Source organism: Castor canadensis, chromosome 9 (assembly GCF_047511655.1).
Source record: "Castor canadensis chromosome 9, mCasCan1.hap1v2, whole genome shotgun sequence".
NCBI classification, from domain to species: Eukaryota; Metazoa; Chordata; class Mammalia; order Rodentia; family Castoridae; genus Castor; species Castor canadensis.
This window is the reverse complement of record NC_133394.1, coordinates 25129470-25150057: the sequence shown is the minus strand read 5'-3', so window position 1 is coordinate 25150057 and position 20588 is coordinate 25129470. Positions and strand designations below refer to the sequence as shown.

General features: G+C 35.1%; 1 pseudogene; it reads right to left on the bottom strand.

Moving 5' to 3' along the window:
• Positions 1 to 11592: 11592 nt before the first annotated feature.
• LOC141410788 (large ribosomal subunit protein uL24-like) lies at positions 11593 to 13890 on the bottom strand (annotated as a pseudogene).
• Between the last annotated feature and the right edge of the window lie 6698 nt (positions 13891 to 20588).

The window sequence follows — 20588 nt, the reverse complement described above, 5'->3', positions numbered from 1 at the left end:
AGCAAATATGTCTTTCATTTAGGGAAAGAATTTGGAAACAAGAATGCCTCAGTGAAAAACTTCAACAATTAACCATAGGGAGAGAAAAATTCTCCTGAAAATCTTAAATTTTTCCTAAATATGAAAAGAAAAATAGAGTAACTCTTTCTGTTACTATTTTCATTCAGATTGAAATTGTAACAAAATTGTATCTGGCCATGGTAATTCATCTATGTAATCCCAAAACTCGGGATGTTAAAACAGGAGGATTGTGAGTTCAGGCCATCTTGGGCTGCATTGTGAAACACTGTCCAGAGAGAGAGAGAAAGAGAAGAAGAAGAAAAAGAGAGAAAGTGCAAAAGAAATTTGTTTAACTGATTTTTTAATCTATCTAGTTGAATAAATTAAAGACATCCTCAGAAAAATTTTAAATCTGAACTTTTGAAATTGGCAAATAATAATTATACATATTATGGGTTACAACATGATTTTTTTCATATACTTTCACATAAGAGAATGATTTAATCAAGCTAATTTTATATACCTATCACCTCACTTAGGTTTTGAATTTAGAACATTTAAAATACTGTCTTCTACCTATTTAAAAACATACACTATCATTAAGTATAGTCACATGCTATGAGATAGAGCTTTAGATTTCTACTTTCTAACTGAAACTTTGTACCTTTTCAACAATATCATTTAATTTCCATCTCTAAATCCCATAGTCTCAGGAAACCACCATTCCACATTCTACTTCTATGAATTTGACATTTTTAGATTCCACATGTAATTTCATGTTAGAGCTTGAATGTGAAGTACCTCCTCTCAAAAAAAGGCACGTGTTGAAGGTTTAGATCTCATCTGATGTATACAGTAATTGAGAGTTGATTAAATCAAGGTATCTGATATAAACAATGGATTAATCCACTTGTGGATTCATAATTTGACAGCATCATTATTAAGTGATGGAGATTTTTAGTGGTGGGACCTAGTTGGAAGAAGTAGGTCATTCATTAGGAGCATGTCTGTGGGGTTTATATCTTGTCCCAGAAGGCTCTGTGGTTTGCTTCTCTACTTCCTGGCTTCCAAAAGTGAGCAGCCTCCTCTATCACATACTTGAAACTCAGCCCAGCCCCAGAAACAATGGGTCCAGCTCTCCAGGCACTGATACTTCTGAAATTGTAAACCAAAATAAATACTTCCTCCTTAACTTTTTTCCTCAAGTATTTATGACAATGACATGGCAGTCATGCCATATTAATCTTTCTGTGCCAAGCTTATTTCACTTAGTGTAATTCAGTTTCATCCATGTTGTTGTAAATGACAAATTTCTTCTTTTATGAGATGACTAGTTCTCTATTGTGCATGTACGTCATATTTTCTTCATCCATTCCTCTGCTTATGAATACTTAGGTTGCTTCCATATCTAGTTACTACAAATAAGTCTGCAGTAAACATGGGAGTGAAGATATTTCTTTCATACATCGATTTCAGTTCTTTTGGATTTGTAGCTGGAGGTGGGATTGCTGCATCAAATGGTGCTTTTGTTTGAATGTTTGACCCCTCCAAAGCTCATGTTGAAATTTAATTGCCATTATAACAGTTTTAGGAGGTAGAAACTATGAGAGGTGATTAGGCCACTCATGGTTAGGTTTTTAGGCCTTAATAAAAGAATTTTAGGATTTTCTCTCTCTCTCTCTCTCTCTCTCACTCTCTTTCTCTCTCTCTCTCTTTCTTTCTCTCTCCTTCTTTCCCTCCCTCTCTACCTCTCTCTTTCTGGTTCTTCTACTCTCTTCCATTCAGAGAACAATATTTCTCTCTTCTGGAGGATGCAGCATTCAAGAGTCAAGGTATCATCTTGTAATCAGAGATCAGCCCTTATAGACACTATCTATTTTTAGTTTTATGAGCAACTTCCACTCATGTGTGCAAGGATTCACTTTTATATATCCTACCCAAAACTTATCTTTATCTTTCTGAAAATAGCTGTCCTAAAGTGTAAGGTGTTATTTCTTTGAGACATTAATTTATATTGACTTGATGAGTAATGGTATGGACCATTTAACTTGTTCATTGTCCATATCGTCTTTTAAGAAATGCCTGCTCAAGTCAGTTTTTTCCATGTTTAAATCAGATTTCTTACAGAGTTTTTTTTTTTTTTCTATTGCATTTTAAGTTACATGTGTTGAATATTGTTTCAGGATATTTAGTTCCACTCTAAGGGATGTATCTTCACTCTATTAATTATTTCCTTTATTATGCAGAAGATTTTAACTTGATGTAACCCCATTTATTAGTCTTCCTTTCATGCCTGTGTTTTTAGGATCATACAAAAGAAATAACTGCCTAGATTAATACCAGGAAACTTTTTCCAATGTTTTGTTTTAGTGGTTTTATCATCTAGAGCCTTACATTTACGTTGGTTCCCCCCCCTCCCATGGTATGATGTAAGGGTCCAAATTCATTATTCTCACATGGATAACTACTTCTTCAACACAGTAGGCAGTGTGTCAGTCTCATAGTTAGAGTATCTTTAAAAAGAAAGTATATTAAAGTGCTAGATAGAAATTTCAACATCAAACAACCTCATATTCCACGAAGCACAGTTGTCAAACCAGCAGCCTTGGCATTAGCTAGAAACTTGTTAGAAACTCAAAGTTTATAACCTCATCCCAGACTTATTGAACCAAATTCTGAATTTCATCAAGATTGCACTGGTGATTCAAAGACACTCTAAAATTCAAGGATTACCTCATTCATACATTTTACTCTGCATGAGAGATGCATGTGTCACAAACAACTGAGTGCAATATCCCAAAGCTGGGCAGTGACAGAGTCAAATATACGGGCTAATATTCTGGACTCCAGACTCCCCTCTGCTCCAAAAACCTTTATTTCTTATTTCTACTTGCATGTGCATGTGCCATTTTTCTCTACTCACATATCTAAGGTGTGTAAGATCAACATTTCTTCTCTATGTGCAATTCTTAAGGGGGAGTTACTGTAAGGTAGCTTATCATTGGAAACTAAGTAAAAAAGAATAGACTTAAATTTTTAGTCAAGGACTTACTAAGAAGTTAATATCCTTTTACCAGATAAAGGCTATTTTAAAACATTAAGTTCAGACCTGGAGTTGCTTTTCTGTGGTACCTGTTAATGTAAACAGTTTAAAGGTCTTCTTATTTAAAACCATTCTTGGGAAAAGTGGTTATCTGCCTGCAGAAAACTGAAACTAGATCGATGTCTATCACCCTGTACGAGTATCAACTCAAAGTGGATTAAGGACCATAATATTGGACCTGAAATTTTGAAGTTAGTACAAGAAAGACCAGGGGATACTAAGGAAGTAATAAGTATAGGCAAGGACTTCCTCAATAGAACTTCAGCAGCTCAGCAACTAACAGAAAGGATGCACAATGGAACTTCACGAAATTAAAAAGATTCTGCACAACAAAAGAAATGGTCTCTAAACTGAAGAGACCACCCACAGAGTGGGAGAAAATATTTGGTAGATAAATATCAGACAAAGGACTGATAAACAGAATATATAGGGAACTTAAAAAACTAAAGTTTCCCAAAATCAATGAACCAATAAAGAAGTGGGCAGCTAAATGAAACAGAACTTTTTCAAAGGAAGAAGTCAAAATGACCAAAAAACACATGAAAAAAATGCTCACCATAAAGGAAATGCAAATCAAAACCACACTAAGAGTCCACCTCACTCCTGTTAGAATAACTCATCAAGAACACCACCAACAACAAATTTTGGTGAGGCTGCAGGGAAAAAGGAACCCTCACATGCTGCTGATGGGAATGTAAGCTAGTACAATCACTTTGGAAAATAATATGGAGGCTTCTTAAAAAACTAAACATAGATCTGCCATATGATCCAGCAATAACACTCCTAGGGATATACCTGAAGGACTGCAGCTCAGGTTATTACAAAGGCACCTGCACACCCATGTTTATTGCAGCACTATTCACAATAGCCAAGCTATGGAAACAACAAAAATCCCCCACTACCAACCAGTGGATTAAGAAAATGTGGTATTTATACACAATGGAATTTTATTCAGCCACAAGGAAGAATGAAATTTTGTCACTTGCAAGTAAAAGGACGGAATTGGAGAACATAATCTTAATCAAGTCAGCCAGGTTCAGAAGGCCAAAAGTTGTATGCTCTCCCTCATATGAGGATTATAGACCAAAACCAAACACAGTAGTATTAGTGGGCATGGGTCACACACTAAGGGGAGAACATGTACAGGAGGAATAGGGAAAGAGATGGAAACCTAAAACTTGAATGTGACTGATGTGCTCACTGTAAGTGAACAAATATAGTAATTTTTAACTGGCAGAGGTCACTATGGGAAGGTGACCAGGAAGTAGTAATGAGGTCTGGTAGAGATGAACCAAAGTGGGTTGTAATATGCATGTGCATGGAAGCAATGCTAAGAATCTCTCTATATAGCTATTTTTATATCAAACTAGCCAAAATGCTATGCCTTTCTTATCGTCTCTTATGTTTTCTCTTCAACAAAATTGGAAAACAAGAGGATAAGGGGAAGGGTGAAAGGGAGGGGAGGAGGAGAGGGGTGGGCTGGGGACATACAGAAGAGGCAACCCTAACAATGTATACACATGTGAATAAATGTAAAAAAATAAAAAAAAATTCTAGAAGCTCAAATTGTAAATATTGGGCTTTTATATTATGAAGTGCTTGTGTGTGTGTGTGTGTGTGTGTGTGCACTAATATACCAATGATTACAAAGACAGTTTAATATTACTCTACATCTATAAATTAATCTTTTAAAAGAGATTAACTTTCAAAAATTATCAGAAATAATTTCATACATCGACATAAAAATTCCATGCTACTTACCAGAATTTCTCCCCATAGCCCAATATAAATGCCAAATAAGATTTTCCTGAGAACAACTCAGAAATTTTATATCATGCATCTACTCCACATGGGCATGCACAATATGCCATAAGTCATAGCTTTCCAGTTTCTTGAATGTTTTATTATTATTTCTAAGTGCACCTCTGAATATCAAAGCATTAAATGGAATTCAGGGAAGTGTTATATGTGGCTTGAATTATTGACTTTTTGTGATACTAATGGTCTCCTGTTCCATTTTTAGTCCTATTTACACATTGAGATGAGCTTGGGACATTGTTTTTAATGGTGCCCTCTGGTTGTTTTCATTAGTGTTTCTTTCATTAATTCTAATTTCATCTCTCCTCTTTTTTATGTTTATTGTGTTTGAGATACTTTTTAGATTGCTTAAAGAAATACATTCTTGCTGCTTTTTTGACAATGAATAATTTCTTTTTTCTTTTACTTATCTTTCTGTACTGGAGTTTGAGCTCAGGGTCTCACAGTTGCTAAGGAAATTCTATATTATTTGACCCATGTCTGAAGTCTTTTTTGCTTTAGTGTAATTTTCAAATAGGATATCACTCTTTTGTGGGGTTGACCTCAAATTGTGATCTTCTTATGTCTACCTTCCACATAGTTGTGATTACAAGAATATTCTATGATATCCAACTTGATATTGCTGACTTTTTCTTTGAAGTCTTCTTCCGATAAATAATTTGAAACTCTTACAGGATTCAGATATGAAATGAAAATTTCATAATATTTATAAAATGTTTATATTATCAATTCATTGATAATATAAAAAAAATTTACAGTAATGAGCAAACTGAAAAAGAATGTATAAAAACAATTCCATTTACAATAGCCTCAAAAAAAATCAAATACTTAGATGTAAACCTAACAAAAGATGTGAATGACCTCTACAAGGAAAACTAAACTTCTGAAGAAAGAGATTGAGGAGGACTATAGAAAGTGGAGAGATCTCCCATGCTCATGGATTGGTAGAATCAACATAGTAAAAATGTCTATACTCCCAAAAGTAATCTACCTGTTGAATGCAATTCCCATCAAATTCCAATGACATTCACTAAAGAGATTGAGAAATCTACCGTGAAATTTATATGGAAACACAAGAGGCCACGAATAGCCAAGGCAATACTCAGTCAAAAGAACAATGCAGGAGGTATCACAATACCTGACTTCAAACTATATTACAAGGCAATAACGACAAAAGCAGCATGGTACTGGAACAAAAACAGATATGAAGACCAGTGGAACAGAACAGAGGACCCAGATATGAAGCCACACAACTATAACCAACTTGTCTTTGACAAAGGCGCTAAAAATATACAATGGAGAAATAGCAGCCTCTTCAACAAAAACTGCTGGGAAAACTGGTTAGCAGTCTGCAAAAAACTGAAACTACATCCATGTATATCACCCTATACCAAGATTAACTCAAAATGGATCAAGGATCTTAATATCAGACCACAAACTCTAAAGTTGATACAGGAAAGAGTAGGAAATACTCTGGAGTTAGTAGGTATAGGTAAGAACTTTCTCAACGAAACCCCAGTAGCACAGCAACTAAGAGATAGCATAGATCAATGGGACCTCATAAAACTAAAAAGTTTCTGTTCCTCAAAAGAAGTGGTCTCTAAACTGAAGACAACACCCACAGAGTGGGAGAAAATATTTGCCAGCTACACATCAGACAAAGGACTGATAACCAGAATATATAGGGAACTTAAAAAACTAAATTCTCCCAAAACTAATGAACCAATAAAGAAATGGGCAAGTGAACTAAACAGAACTTTCTCAAAAGAAGAAATTCAAATGGCCAAAAAACACATGAAAAAATGCTCACCATCCCTAGCAATAAAGGAAATGCAAATTAAAACCAAGCTAAGATTCCACCTCACCCCTGTTAGCATAGCCATCATCAACACCACCACCAACAGGTGTTGGAGAGGATGCGGGTAAAAAGGAACCCTCTTACACTGTTGGTGGGAATGTAGACTAGTACAACCACTCTGGAAAAAAATTTGGAGGCTACTTAAAACACTAAACATTGATCTACCATTTGATCCAGCAATACTACTCTTGGGGATATACCCAAAAGACTGTGACACAGGTTACTGCAGAGGCACCTGCCCACCCATGTTTATTGCAGCATTATTCACAATAGCCAAGTTATGGAAACAGCCAAGATGCCCCACCACTGATGAATGGATTAAGAAAATGTGGTATCTATACACAATGGAATTTTATGCAGCCATGCAGAAGAATGAAATGTTATCATTCGCTGGTAAATGGATGGAATTGGAGAACATCATTCTGAGTGAGGTTAGCCTGGCCCAAAAGACCAAAAATCATATGTTCTCCCTCATATGTGGACATTAGATCAAGGGCAAACACAACAATGGGATTGGATTATGAGCACATGATAAAAGCGAGAGCACACAAGGGAGGGGTGAGGATAGGCAAGACACCTAAAAAACTAGCTAGCATTTGTTGCCCTTAACGCAGAGAATCTAAAGCAGATACCTTAAAAGCAACTGAGGCCAATAGGAAAAGGGGACCAGGAACTAGAGAAAAGGTGAGATCAAAAAGAATTAACCTAGAAGGTAACACACATGCACAGGAAATCAATGTGAGTCAACTCCCTGTATAGGTATCCTTATCTCAACCAACAAAAACCCTTGTTCCTTCCTATTATTGCTTATACTCTCTCTACAACAAAAGTAGAAATAAGGGCAAAATAGTTTCTGCTGGGTATTGAGGGGGTGGGGGGGAGTGGGAGGGGCGTAGTGGGTGGTAAGGGAGGGTGTAGGGGCAGGGGGGAGAAATGACCCAAGTCTTGTATGCACATATGAATAATAAAACAATAAAAAAAATTTACAGTAAATTTTCTATTTATGTTTCATATATATATTGTTTTGTTCACAGGGGAAAGCATATTTTATACATTAATTGTACTGGATCTAAATTTAAATACAGTCCACACATTACATGTTATGGGAAGCATCAGATACATACTATGAAAGTATAATACAACTGGGAGATACAGTAGGTTAATAAAGTCATTATGAGGTTGTACAAATGTTTCAGGGCATGGTCTCTAAAATATGGCACTCTTTGTTTTGCCCAGATAATTCTTGGGGAATATGGAGTTTTCTTATGTATTATAAAAAATAGTAACACCTCTGGCCTCTACCTATTAGATGTCATAAGCACATACTTCCCCTGTCACACTCATGACATTCAGGAAGGATTCCATTTATTAGCAATGTCTCCAGAAGGACAAAATGACCCTTCACTGACAATTACTAGTTGAGGAAAGGAGATGTATTTAAAATAAGAAAAATCAGAGTGGAAGTAAGAAAGCAATGAAAGGGTTCGACCAGATAATTAACAAACAATCATTTTAAGATGATTAAACTTCAATTCAGCTACAATAACAAATTTCCAAAGACTGTTTGATTTAAAATAATATAAATTCATGTCTTACAGGCTTGAAAGCTGGTAATTCCAAGCTCATGGTGCTAGAAGTTCCTTTGTCTAGAGAGGGAACATTCCTTTTTATTTGTGAATGCCCATCTTATTATTGTGTTGTCACAAGGTAAAGAGCAGAGAGTGAGAACAAGATTTCATGTCCCATCTTACAGAGACAATTTCATTCATAAGAACTCCATCCTCATTGACCTAATTATTTCCCAAAGCACCTACCTGTTAAAACTATCATATTGGGGATTAAGATTTTAATTTTAAAAATTGAGGGGAGGAAACAAAAACACTCACTACAGGATATGGTCATAATAGTATATTAGTTGCTATCATTTTAAGACAAGTTATTTCTTTGACAGGGATATGTAATAACATGTGAATAACATATTTTCAAAACATACTGAGAGGCATAATGTAGAGATTGGGGATGTTAGAAAAAAACAATTATGGGCAGATTGAGTACTCAAGTGATAGAGTGAAAAGTTTGAGGGATTTTCTTACCAGAAAGAGAGAAACAACTAGTGAAAAATAATAAAAATATACTATCCCATATTCCTGAAAATTGTCCTAAGGGCATAATGGAGATACAGCAACATAAATTCAAGAAATTTGACTAGATTTAGTAAGTTGGTAAAGAATGTCTCATAAGTGAGCAATAACCCACTCTTTCCTGCAAAATCCCCATCAACTCAGCATGATGGATGCTTTACTTTGAGTGTAATCTAGAGATCTGAATTTCTATGGTCTAGATCCCTGTCAAGGAATATGCTAACTCGCTTAGAGGGGAAAGTTTCACATGGTTGGTGGAATAGACTTCATGAAAATTGTCTAGCCAACTCACTGATCAAAGAAGTAACAAGCCCCTGAAATTTGTGTGTCCACCTGCCCCAATTTATGCCATCTAAGATGCCTAGTTTCCAATGTAAAATTACTAGACATGAAAGGAAATACCAAAGTGTGACCCATCTACAAGGGAAAGAGCAGACAATAGCAGCTTCCTGAGAGAGGGCTCCAACAATAAGTTTAACAGACAAAAGAAGATTTCAAATAAGCCATCATAAACATTTTCAAAGAATTGGGGCTGGGGAGTAGCTAAAGGAGTAGAGTACCTGCCTAGCAAGCAGGAGTCCCTGAGTTTGACCTCCTGTACCACAGAAAAGCTTAAGAATTTTGTACACTATGCATAAAGAAGTAAAGGATGACATTATAATAGTCAATCTTCAAATAGACACTATAATTAATAATAAATAAAGAGGATATTTTAAAATATAACAAAGTGAAAACTTGAGTTGAAGGTAAAATAACTCAATGGAAAAAGTACCAAAGAAGCTCCGTAGTGTATTGGAGTAGATTTGCATAGAGACTATGCAAGACAAAAAAGAATGAGAAAAAAGTGAAGAAAATGTACATGTCCACATCAAGCTACTCAAATGAAAGAACAAGAGAAAAAGAAATCGAGAACTTACATTTTAAGAATTAATTCCTGAAGCTAAACATGGTGGTGCATGTCTATAATCCCACCAGCTGGGAAGCTGAGGCACAAGGGTCACTAGTCTAAAGCCAGCCTGGGCTATATAGAAAAAGGAGAGATATATGGTATATTAAATAACTTGAGTCTGAGTACCTGATACAATAAAGGTAAACACTATCATTGTTGAGGAAAGAATAGCTTCTGCAGTTTGTTTGCTTTACTGAAATGGGACTTTATGAGTTACAATAAATTTGAAGTATCACTGTGACATTTAAATGGGCAGATGACAGAAAAGCCAGAGGAAATTTTCCACATACGTACTGGCATGAAACCACATTTGAAGGGGTTAAGCAGTGAATATAAATGGTAGGAAATAAATACCACATACACTGAACTATTTCTAGAAGGTTGGTAGGGAATTTCTTGTGTTGTTCAAAGAGGTGGAAAGAGTTTAATAAAGTGATAAGGTGAAGTAAGGAATACTGGGCAGAAGAAATTTAAATTTAAAAAACTGCTAGATAATTGATAACGTTCTTAAAAGAAACATATGATAATAACATATGGGGTCTAGAGAACAGCATTACCGCTGATGCAGTTTCACTTTCATTATTAAGGGAAATTGCAAGTAAATGAAAATTCTGTGAAAATGAGTGGGACAATATTGATAACTGCCTTACCATCTGGCTGAAACATAGCTGAGGAGTTTCTAATTTAAGTTATTTCATTTTATACAATAAAATGCTTTTTATTCATTTTCCTCTTGAATACCCATGAAAATTAGGTCAAACAAAAAGAACAATATGTCTCTTTTAATTGGTGACTTGGTTTTGATAGTGCTTTTTCAAAATGCTGCAGTGTTAAATACTAAGTGTAAATATATTTTGAGATCAAAAACATTGTGATTAAGATAACTAATAGGACTAATTTAATTTTCTTGTTAAGATCTAGACAACACTTTCAGTGTTTATCTTTTTGTATTATAAGACAAGATTAAACTTTACATAGAAAAAATTCAAATATTTTATCTATATCTATAATATCTATAAGTAGGTATAGATAGATATAGATATTATATATATAAAAGTAACTAATACAAGTGTATCTATGCATATATATACATATAGGTGTGTGTATATACATATGTATTTAAACTTAATTATAAGATGCATTTATAAATGTCAGTGGTAGTTTTTTTTGTGTTAAAATACCTGAGGGATTTTAAAATACTTAAGAGGCCCAAGATTTATTTTCATTCACAGTTTCAGAAATTTGGTTCCACCATCAGCTTGCTCCATTGCTTTGTTGAAACAGAACATCAGGGCATTGTGAGCCTGTGACAAAAGAGGCTGACAATCTCAAAGCTGCTAGGAAGCAGAGAGAGTAAGGGATCCAGAGACAAAATACACCCTTCACAGGCATACCCAATTCCCATGTCCTGCTCCTCTATCTATTCTTCACCCTCTGGTAGCCCATTCAGCTAATCCATTCATCAATCCATTGATGACCTTGCATCCTCATGATCAAATCATGCCTTTGTAGTACCACCAGCGAGAAAACAAGCCTTTAACATGTGAGCCTTGAGGGGGTATTTTTAGATTTAAATCATAACAAGGATCTATCAAAGAACTAAAATTGTTTTGTACAGTAACATTTATGGTTAAGCATAGAGGAATAATACAATCTATTTCCATATCATGCAATATTTTTTTTACTGAGGCAGTTTTTAATATAAATTATATGTACAACTACTTTATTCTTGCACCTTCTCAGTTGTTTCTTCCCTATATTTGCCCTTTTCTTTTCCAACTTGGCAAGAATTGGGTTTCCATTCCAGGATATCTTTTCGGTCTTTGTCCACTTTTAGCCTGGTGATAACCACCTTGCTGGGGTGAATGCCCACATGGACAGTTATGCATTAGCCTTTTCCCACTGTACTCGCTCAATGTACATAACATATTTCTTCTGTTAAACCTGGAGGACTTTGCCAGTCTGTTGACCTTTGTAGTGCCCTCTCACGAACTGAACATCATCATCCTTTCAGATGGGTGAAGATCAAACATTGTACTTCTGTCTCAGCTCTTTGGAAAGAGGGGAAGACAGTGTCTTCCTGTGAATATGGGGTGGTGCATTGAAATACCTTTTATGGTTCTTGCTTCGGTCAGAAGTCACAAAGGGATTGAATGAACTTCATTCTGGCCGCTGCCGCTCTGGCAATGGTCCCAAAAGGGCTCATGTAATTCTTTAGGGGATACAATTAAATGCTTATAAGGATGCTAGGTAAATAAATATGTTTACAAAGTGCAGTATCAATACAGCAAGACTGACAACTTGAAAGGTTTGTGAGATTACAATCTATAAAAGAAATTTGATATCATAAAGACACCAAGTGGAATAACCTTTCCAAGATTAGAATTTCAATGCCCAAAGTTCCTTTTCCTCTAGGATGTTAACACAGTAAACCAGCATGTCCATAAATTGTGGGAGATTGTTTGTAGAATTCAGTAACAACTATCATTATGGAATAATAAAAAAAACTAGTAGTATGAATAGTGTTAACCATGACAATAGATTGGTAAGAATGTAACAAATGGAAGTAATTTACTTAGTCTACAGGTTTTTTTTTTAAAATGGAAGAGAGAAAAGTTTTGAGAGAAATTAATCCCTTGTTCATGCAGCCATGCTTGCCTGTACTATATAGTACAGCCCCTACAGAAAAGAAAATTGGGTGAAATATCCTTTATGTGTCCTATAATATGCTTGGTCCTAAGGAAAAAAGGATGCTGAATACCATAGTAAGTGTACATCCTGGTGATTCTTCCCAATACTGCCTCAAAGAAGTTTATAATCATTTGTTTTGGTAACTTATGGTTTCTATATGAAACATCTTTTTAGAGTTGGAACTTTGAGGAAATTTTGATGGATTCATAATTTGATTGCATTATTGGGAAGTGGTAAAAATTAAAAAGTGGAACCAATTGGAGGAAGTAGGTTGTATCTGGTCCCTAGTCCTTTCCTTTCTTCTCTACTTCCTTGCTTCCATGAGATTAGCAGTTCTGTTCCCCCATGCCCTTTTCACCATGGCGTCCTCAGTAGCTTTGTTCCAGTGACAAAAGGCTGACTATCACTTTAGCTATACCCTGGCAAAATGTATTGGACAGGCGTTGCGAAAATTGTTTGAAAGAGTTCAAGTTCTGTCCCAGAGTCTCAAAACATTCTCAAGTCACCACCTTTTATAGGAGCCATATGTGACCAGTTAACAAAATGGTTGTGTATCTGTGGAACATATGATCATATTTCCTTGATCCTGAATGTTTAATTGTATAAGCATGAAAGGTAATTAGTAAAATCCCATTTTGAGTTCATGACTTGTGGGTTAAGAATGATTGTAGCTAGAAAATCCAAGCGGAAGACTTTGAATTGCTCCTTCCTTCAGTTAAAATACTAAAACAAAAATGAAATAAGATCACTTGCTGAGAAGTTTAGTATAAATTGGGCCCACTTTTAAGCATGTAAAGGACATGTGGGTAACCATCTCCACCATTTTCACATTAAATTCATTAGTCTGACACTTCCTAAAAGTGATGGATCCTGAAGACTACAGTAGACTACCTCAAACTCAATTAATTTATGGCTTTAATTGCAGCTGCAATGACAAAAGATCAACAGAGCTTCTAGTATAGATGTATAACCCTTACATGATACATGCATAATTTTACATTGCTTACAAAAAAGCTGAGAAACAATTCAAAGTCACATGTAACTTGCTACAGATATAGGTATTGTTTTTTCCTAGGACCACCTTAACTCATTATCCTCTGATATTTTCCAATTACACATGGCCTTTTCAGCAAACTGTAGCATATTATATGTCATGTCATAGAAATCATCTGAGTAGGCTCATGTGACCAGAAAGGAGCCAATACATGGAAGGGCTTGGTAACATACATGTGCTCTAAACACTGGGGGATAAAGTTCAAGATGTTTCTGGGACTTACCAAAAGATCAAAATATTTATGGGTTCAGGTGGTGACTTGTCAGAGCAGTCCATCTGACAACAGGAGTGAATTTTTTATCTTGTTCTTTCTAGCACAAAGAAGAACACCCACAAAACCAATTTATGTTTATGAGGTAGCACATTCCACAACTGGGGAAATTGTTCCAAGTAGTATAATGCATGTCACAAAACACTACAATCATTGAGGGAGCTTAGATTTAAAAAAAAAAAAAAAAGTAATATGGCTGACACAGGCTACCAATGGTGAGAAAATTAATTTTGTGAGATTTTGGCAAGACCTAATGGGGAAGTTACACTGCAGAACTCTGAAGTTCTAGAGGAGAGTTCATACCATCTTGACATACTGTAAAATAAGTGATGCTGCTAAAGCACTGCTCCTCACAAAACAAATTCACTCACACCCACATATTCATAAGATTGAACAGGTTCAAACATAGCCTACTGCACAATACAGAGTCTGTTTCCACATTGAGCATGGACAAGAAAAAAGAAGAAAATCAATGTCATGAGTAGGTAGCCCCAATAAGTCATTTGCAACTATTGACACTTGTCCTGTCTCTTCGCTTCTAGGTGTGCTGGGATCTACATCTCTGTGAATTCGAGCTGAATATGGTGATGCTTATATTCTAGGCAAGTATTCTACTCCTGACTCACATCCCCCACTAACATCTTATCTCTACTGAGTATCTCTACTCAGGAGAGACTGGAAAGACAATTAAACAAAAGACAATCCTTCCAAGGAGCAGAGCTTCCAATAGGCAGTGCCCTTGTTCATATATTTTATGACTCAAAGTTAAAATAAACATGACTTCTAAGAAATGGAAAATTATCTCATTCATGGATTAAAGTCTGGAAGGAGAAGAAATTCTGAGATGATTTTTCTAACACAGATAAGTGTTGATATATATTTTGATGTGGATAGAAAGATAAAGATTTCAATATCACATGACAAGGAGGGTCAAAGATCCATCCCCTCAGAAGAGTCACTGAATGGCTAACTACAGAGAATGACTTCACTAGTTCTTTCAGCCAGACTTCATCACTAGCCAGCCTTCTTCATCACTAGCTCATGACATGAGGAGCACATAAGCAAAGTGGCCATGGTGGTAGGGCTGTACCTGGACAGCACTACCGGTTCTGAATGTTTAGCCTGTAATAACAGACCATTTCTGAATGTGAAATATCCTATCAATTTTTCAAGGAAGCCAACTAGCAATTAGTTGTTGACAAGTAAACAACATATTCTGCTTCTACCTTGGAGGATCATTGACTCATTCTGATAAGAATACACACTTATTCTCAATATAGGTTTATAGGTTTCCGCCTTTGCAGCACTATTATCCAAGGTAGTGCAGAGTGACTCACTGTCTCGGAGTCCTGTGTCAGACCAGATTACAACAAATGAGGTCAAAGAGTATGCCCATAATTATTGCCTATGCAGTTAGGAATCACTTGATGGAGGCACAGCTGAATACCAGCTCAGAATTAATACTTCACAAGGATGCACTACTCATCTCAAATCAGAGACCTGAGTAGGGAATCACAGCAAGGTGAAGAATACATGAGTCTATGAAGCAAGAAGCAGAAGTAGAAAGGGTCCACTTGCATCATGCCTAGTGAGCCACCTAAGGAACTGATACTTCCCATTCCATAATTCTGAACTCCTCAGGGATTTAGATGTGATTATCAAAGTGGGACTGTCTCTGATAAAAGTTATATCAAGAGTGTGACTGCATTATGAAATGCTACTTGTTCAGTTTGAGATTCTTGTGTCAAGGAACTAGAAGGCAAGAAAAGAAACTTCCATCTTAGAAAAAGTAATGTATCCTGATCATCAAGAGGAGATAGAGCCCCATTAAATAAACAGGGACAGTGTGGAATATGTTTCTCAACTAGGATTTATACTTGGATGCCTATGGTGCGTACTCCCTAGATCAGATCTGAAAGTAAATGAACAAGTGTAGTAACATTCACCAGAGAAGAACAGGCATAATAATTATGAATGGTTTCCTGATGCCAGAGGTGGTGCTAAGGAATTTATATCATTCTTTTTTATTTATTTTATTTTTTTTTAGTTTTCCTTTTCTGTTTTTCTCATTTTTTATTGCAATCCTGGGTAGGGGTGCACTGTGGCATTTACAACTGTTCTTACAATATCTCACACTTGAATTCACCCCTCCACCATTCTTCTTTACCCTGGAAGAATAGTTTCAACAGGTATCATTTTTCCATTTTTATACATGTGTACACAGTATTCACACTATGTTCACCTTCCCGCACCCTTTCCCCACTTTATTCCCCCTCTCATTGATACCAACTCCACCTGACAGGACCTGTTCAGCCCTCCTGTTCATCTATTTAAATGAAAAAAAAATAACATTTTTATTTCTTTAAGATAACTACACAGGAAGTTTCCTTGTGACATTTCCATGTATATATGTATTATAATCTGAATTGGCTCATCTCCTCTATTTTTCTTCTTTCTAACTTTGTCCCCTTCTTATGGTGACTTCATCAAGTTTAAAAATTCTATATTCATTCTTGTATATAGAGTGCATCAGACATATTCACCTTCTTAATTTCCTTCTTTTACACTTCATCTCTTATATGTGACATCCCTTTAGTGTGACCTGTTTTTCATAATATTGTTGTATTTGTATTAGGTCTATATTCCATATATGAGAAAAAAACATGTGGCTTTTAGTCTTCTCAATTAGATGAGAAAGGTTCGGCAATTTGCCTAAAGTCATTCTACAAATGGCAAAAAAAAACATTTTTTCCAATCAAGTGTTCTCAATCCATATTTTATTAAAGAAGTTTGTTAAACTATGAGTATATACGTGACAACTATATCACTTACCTTCTAATGTCAGAGCAGGGACATCAACCAAACCTGCATCTTCTTTTTCTTCTTTTTTTCTGTGGTGGTGCAGGTGTATGAACTCAGGACCTTAAATTATCTGAAGGTGTTCTATTACTTGAGCCAAACCCTCAGACTATTTTGCTTAACTTATGTTTCAGGTCAGATCTCAATTTTATTTGAGGCCAGCCTCAAGCCAAAATCTTCCTATCCCTGACTCCAGTGTAGTTGGGATTATACACATGAAACACTACACCCAATTTGTTCTTTGAGATAGTGTCTCACTAAATTTTTTTTGCCTAGGCTGTTCCTGAACCATGATCCTCCTATATCTACCTCCCACCTAGCTGGGATTATAGACATGAGCCACCATGCTCAGTCATGTATCTTCTAATTTAAAGCCCAGAAGAGCTCTTTCCATTTACTTGACATCCAGATAAGATATTTTGATCTTGAGGTATTTCTAAAGAATGCAATTGTACAGCAGTAAAACATTAAAAAGATTTTGACCATACATAGAAATTTGTCTAGGTCAATTCTCTCATCTCTACACAATGTGGAATGCCACATTTTAAATTTATTGTGACTGTAATTTTGTTGGTGAACAATCTGTTTCATTATTTCAAATGTTGCTTGGGAGTGGACAAAAACACTAATAAATAAATAAACCAAATAATGCATCTTTGTTATTAAACTCTTCTGAATCATTGCAGCCTTTCTAAATGATTTTTTAAAATGTACCAAGAAACCGAAATCATGCTCCCTCTATCTGCCTCACAGTTAAAGATAAAGCTCAAAGTACTGTTACAATGCTTATCACTGCTGATGTAAGACTCTAAATCCATATCCTAAATGCAATGTCAAAATTGCCTTTTTGGACTTATTTTCTTTTTACTACAGTATGGATTTGACACATATCAAGGAACATTTCACAATTTTAGAATAAAGGACATCGACCAGTATATTTCATCTTTGTGATGATAGTGATTTTAAAGTGACACATAGTGTCACATTAGAGAGAAATATTTACTACACAGCACTATGATAGTGAATACAAAATATGCTGTATCTGGTAAATGAGAATGAGGAAATGTAAGAGAAGAAAAACCATTGAGCAATGTTCAATGTATGAAAAATTAAGCAGTTGTCATAATTTTCACAAAAGTTCTTATTTCTTTTATAAAAAATAAAGAGTAAAAACATCATGCTCTCATGTGATCTCTTAAACATTTCATTTTTTCTTGCTTTGGCCTAAATGTTCGTTGTCAAGAGAAATACTCTTTAAAGACTTAAACCAATTTATTTTATCTTGCACACTGCAGCAATCTTAGTAGTCATTTTTCTCTTTTAAACTTTGTACCCCATAATTGAATTAGTATTATTCCATCATGCTATTTGTGATGATTTGCTGCTTTGCTTTTCAATAAAATATCAAATGTCGCTACATTATCAAGAAGAAGAATGGCACCACAGTCAGTTGTTACAGATGTTTTAAAATATATTTCCAAAACATCCTAATTCTGCCTGATTACAAAACTCTCTTATTTTGCATTTAGTGCTATGAAAATCTTGACATTTTCAAGAACATATAGAAAAGACTAGCTGAAGGAACAATATGTCATGATGTTTATTCAGGCTCCATAACCTTGTCATGAACAACAGAGAGACCACTGTCAAATAAATTTATATGCTTTCTGTCCTGGAACTAATTTACAAAGGACCCCATAAAAATCATTAGGGATAAGAGGACCACTTTTTCACAAGTCACATCATGTCTCCTTCCTTGATCCATGGCTAGTGCAAAGCTGTTATAAACTTAGAGATAATATCAGACTAGTAGATTATGAGTTAGGTGACCTAATCATTATCAGTTTCCAAGATGACAGGAAAACTTCCCAGCTTACATTGCAGACAAATGTTACTTATAGCCCATTGGTAATTACAAATGGAAACAAAATATTTCTAGTGAAAAAAACTAAGTAATTCCCAAGTAAAATCTACTTAAAATTGGCAGATAAGTTACATATGCAGCTGGTTCTCTACAATAAATAAGTAATAATCGTTGTCATCATATGACCATAGAGTATTTTTGAAAGTACTCTCTACATTTTATTATTTCCTTAAACTCAAAGCTTTTATAAAATTGACCATTTTTAAAATGTGACTCTTATTTATAAGAGTCTATCTGAATTCTTAGGTAGGCTTATACCAACTGAGATTTAATAGTCAAATAGAAAAATACCATATATATTCTGGTGACTTTTAGATATTCACTTTTCCTTAAGCCAAGTGGTTCATCTCATAACCTTGAAATTTAGAATTAGTCCATCTTAAGTTTTTTATTATATCTATTTATTTATATTGTTTAATTGCTTATATTCTGATACCTCCTTTTGATATTAACTTGTATTTACCTACTAGCTAATTATGATGAAAATATTTTAATGTAATTTTTTTATCATTGTGTTGGAGGTTCATTGTGGCATTTACAATATATTAAATATATCATACTTGTATTCACCCCTCTATCATTTTTTTCCTATTCCTCTTCCTGGAATAGTTCTGACAGAGCTCATTAAGTTTTTTATTAATATTTTATTAGATAATAAAATTAGTGTTAATTTAGAATTTTCTGAAAATTTCTTTGATATGGGTAAGCATGGTAACCAGGAAAGACTAGATATATATTCACAAATGTCATTGCCTCTTGCTGCTGGGTAGTCTGTATCTTCTATTCTTAGTCACTTGTGATTGACAGTAGGCATGCTACTCAGTTCTGTCCTTGGGAATGTGGGCAGAAATACTAGGCACTCCATCTTTGTTAGTACCTGAGTGCAGTTCTTCTAAACAGATCTTTTTTTTATGGTGAACTTAAAAAGACACTATTGAATTGGATGGAGGTATGATGTAGGAGGCTGCATTACTAAATCACTGTTGGATGGAGAACTATCTACCAATCAGAAGTGTGTTTTGTACTTCATGTAAACATGAAGTACATTTATATTGTTTGAAGTTATTGAGACTTTGAAGTTTATTGCTACAACAGCTAATGTTACTTTCACCAATGTCTGTCACAAATGCCAATTCCCCTACCACAGGCAAAATAACACCCACCACCACTACTAAAATCTGTCTACATCCTTATACCAGAAATACTGAATATGCAGTTTTACCTATCAAAAGAAATTTAGTAGATATGAATGTACTGAGATCCTTAAATCGAAAGATCATTTTGGATTACACAAGTGCATCCAACATGATAATCGTTGTAGTTTTAAGAGGGAGGCAGGAGAAGTGCAAGAATGAAAAAAGAAGATGTGAAAATTAAACCAAGCACAGAATGATGCATGACTGGAAGCCAACAAATTTAGATACCTTTTAGCAATCTAGGAGATTCTCCTAGAATCTCAAGAAATAACACAATCCTGCCAACCCATTTCGGAGTTTTGACCTCTAAAAAAATTTTTTTCAGTACTGGGGTTTGAACTCAGGGCCTACACTTGAAGCCACTCTATCAGCCCTTTCTTCTGAAGAGTTGTTTTTACTTTTTTGTGGTTGTTGGTACACAGTGTGCATGGAAGTCAATGTTTATTTTCTCATATATTAAGTGCATTCTTTCAATACAACATTACAGAGGCAAATCATTGCAACTCAGGAAACTGGATATATAGAATTGGATTCTGATTCTATTCTTTTTTTAGTTATTGTTTTCAAGATAGCATCTGGGAACTATTTATCCAGGGTGGCTTCAAGCCCTGATCCTCCTAATCTATGCTTCCTGAGTACCTAGAATTACAAGCATGAGTCACCGGCTCCCAGTTTGACCTCTACTTTTAAAAGATAATAAATCCTTGTTTTTTAAGCCACAAAA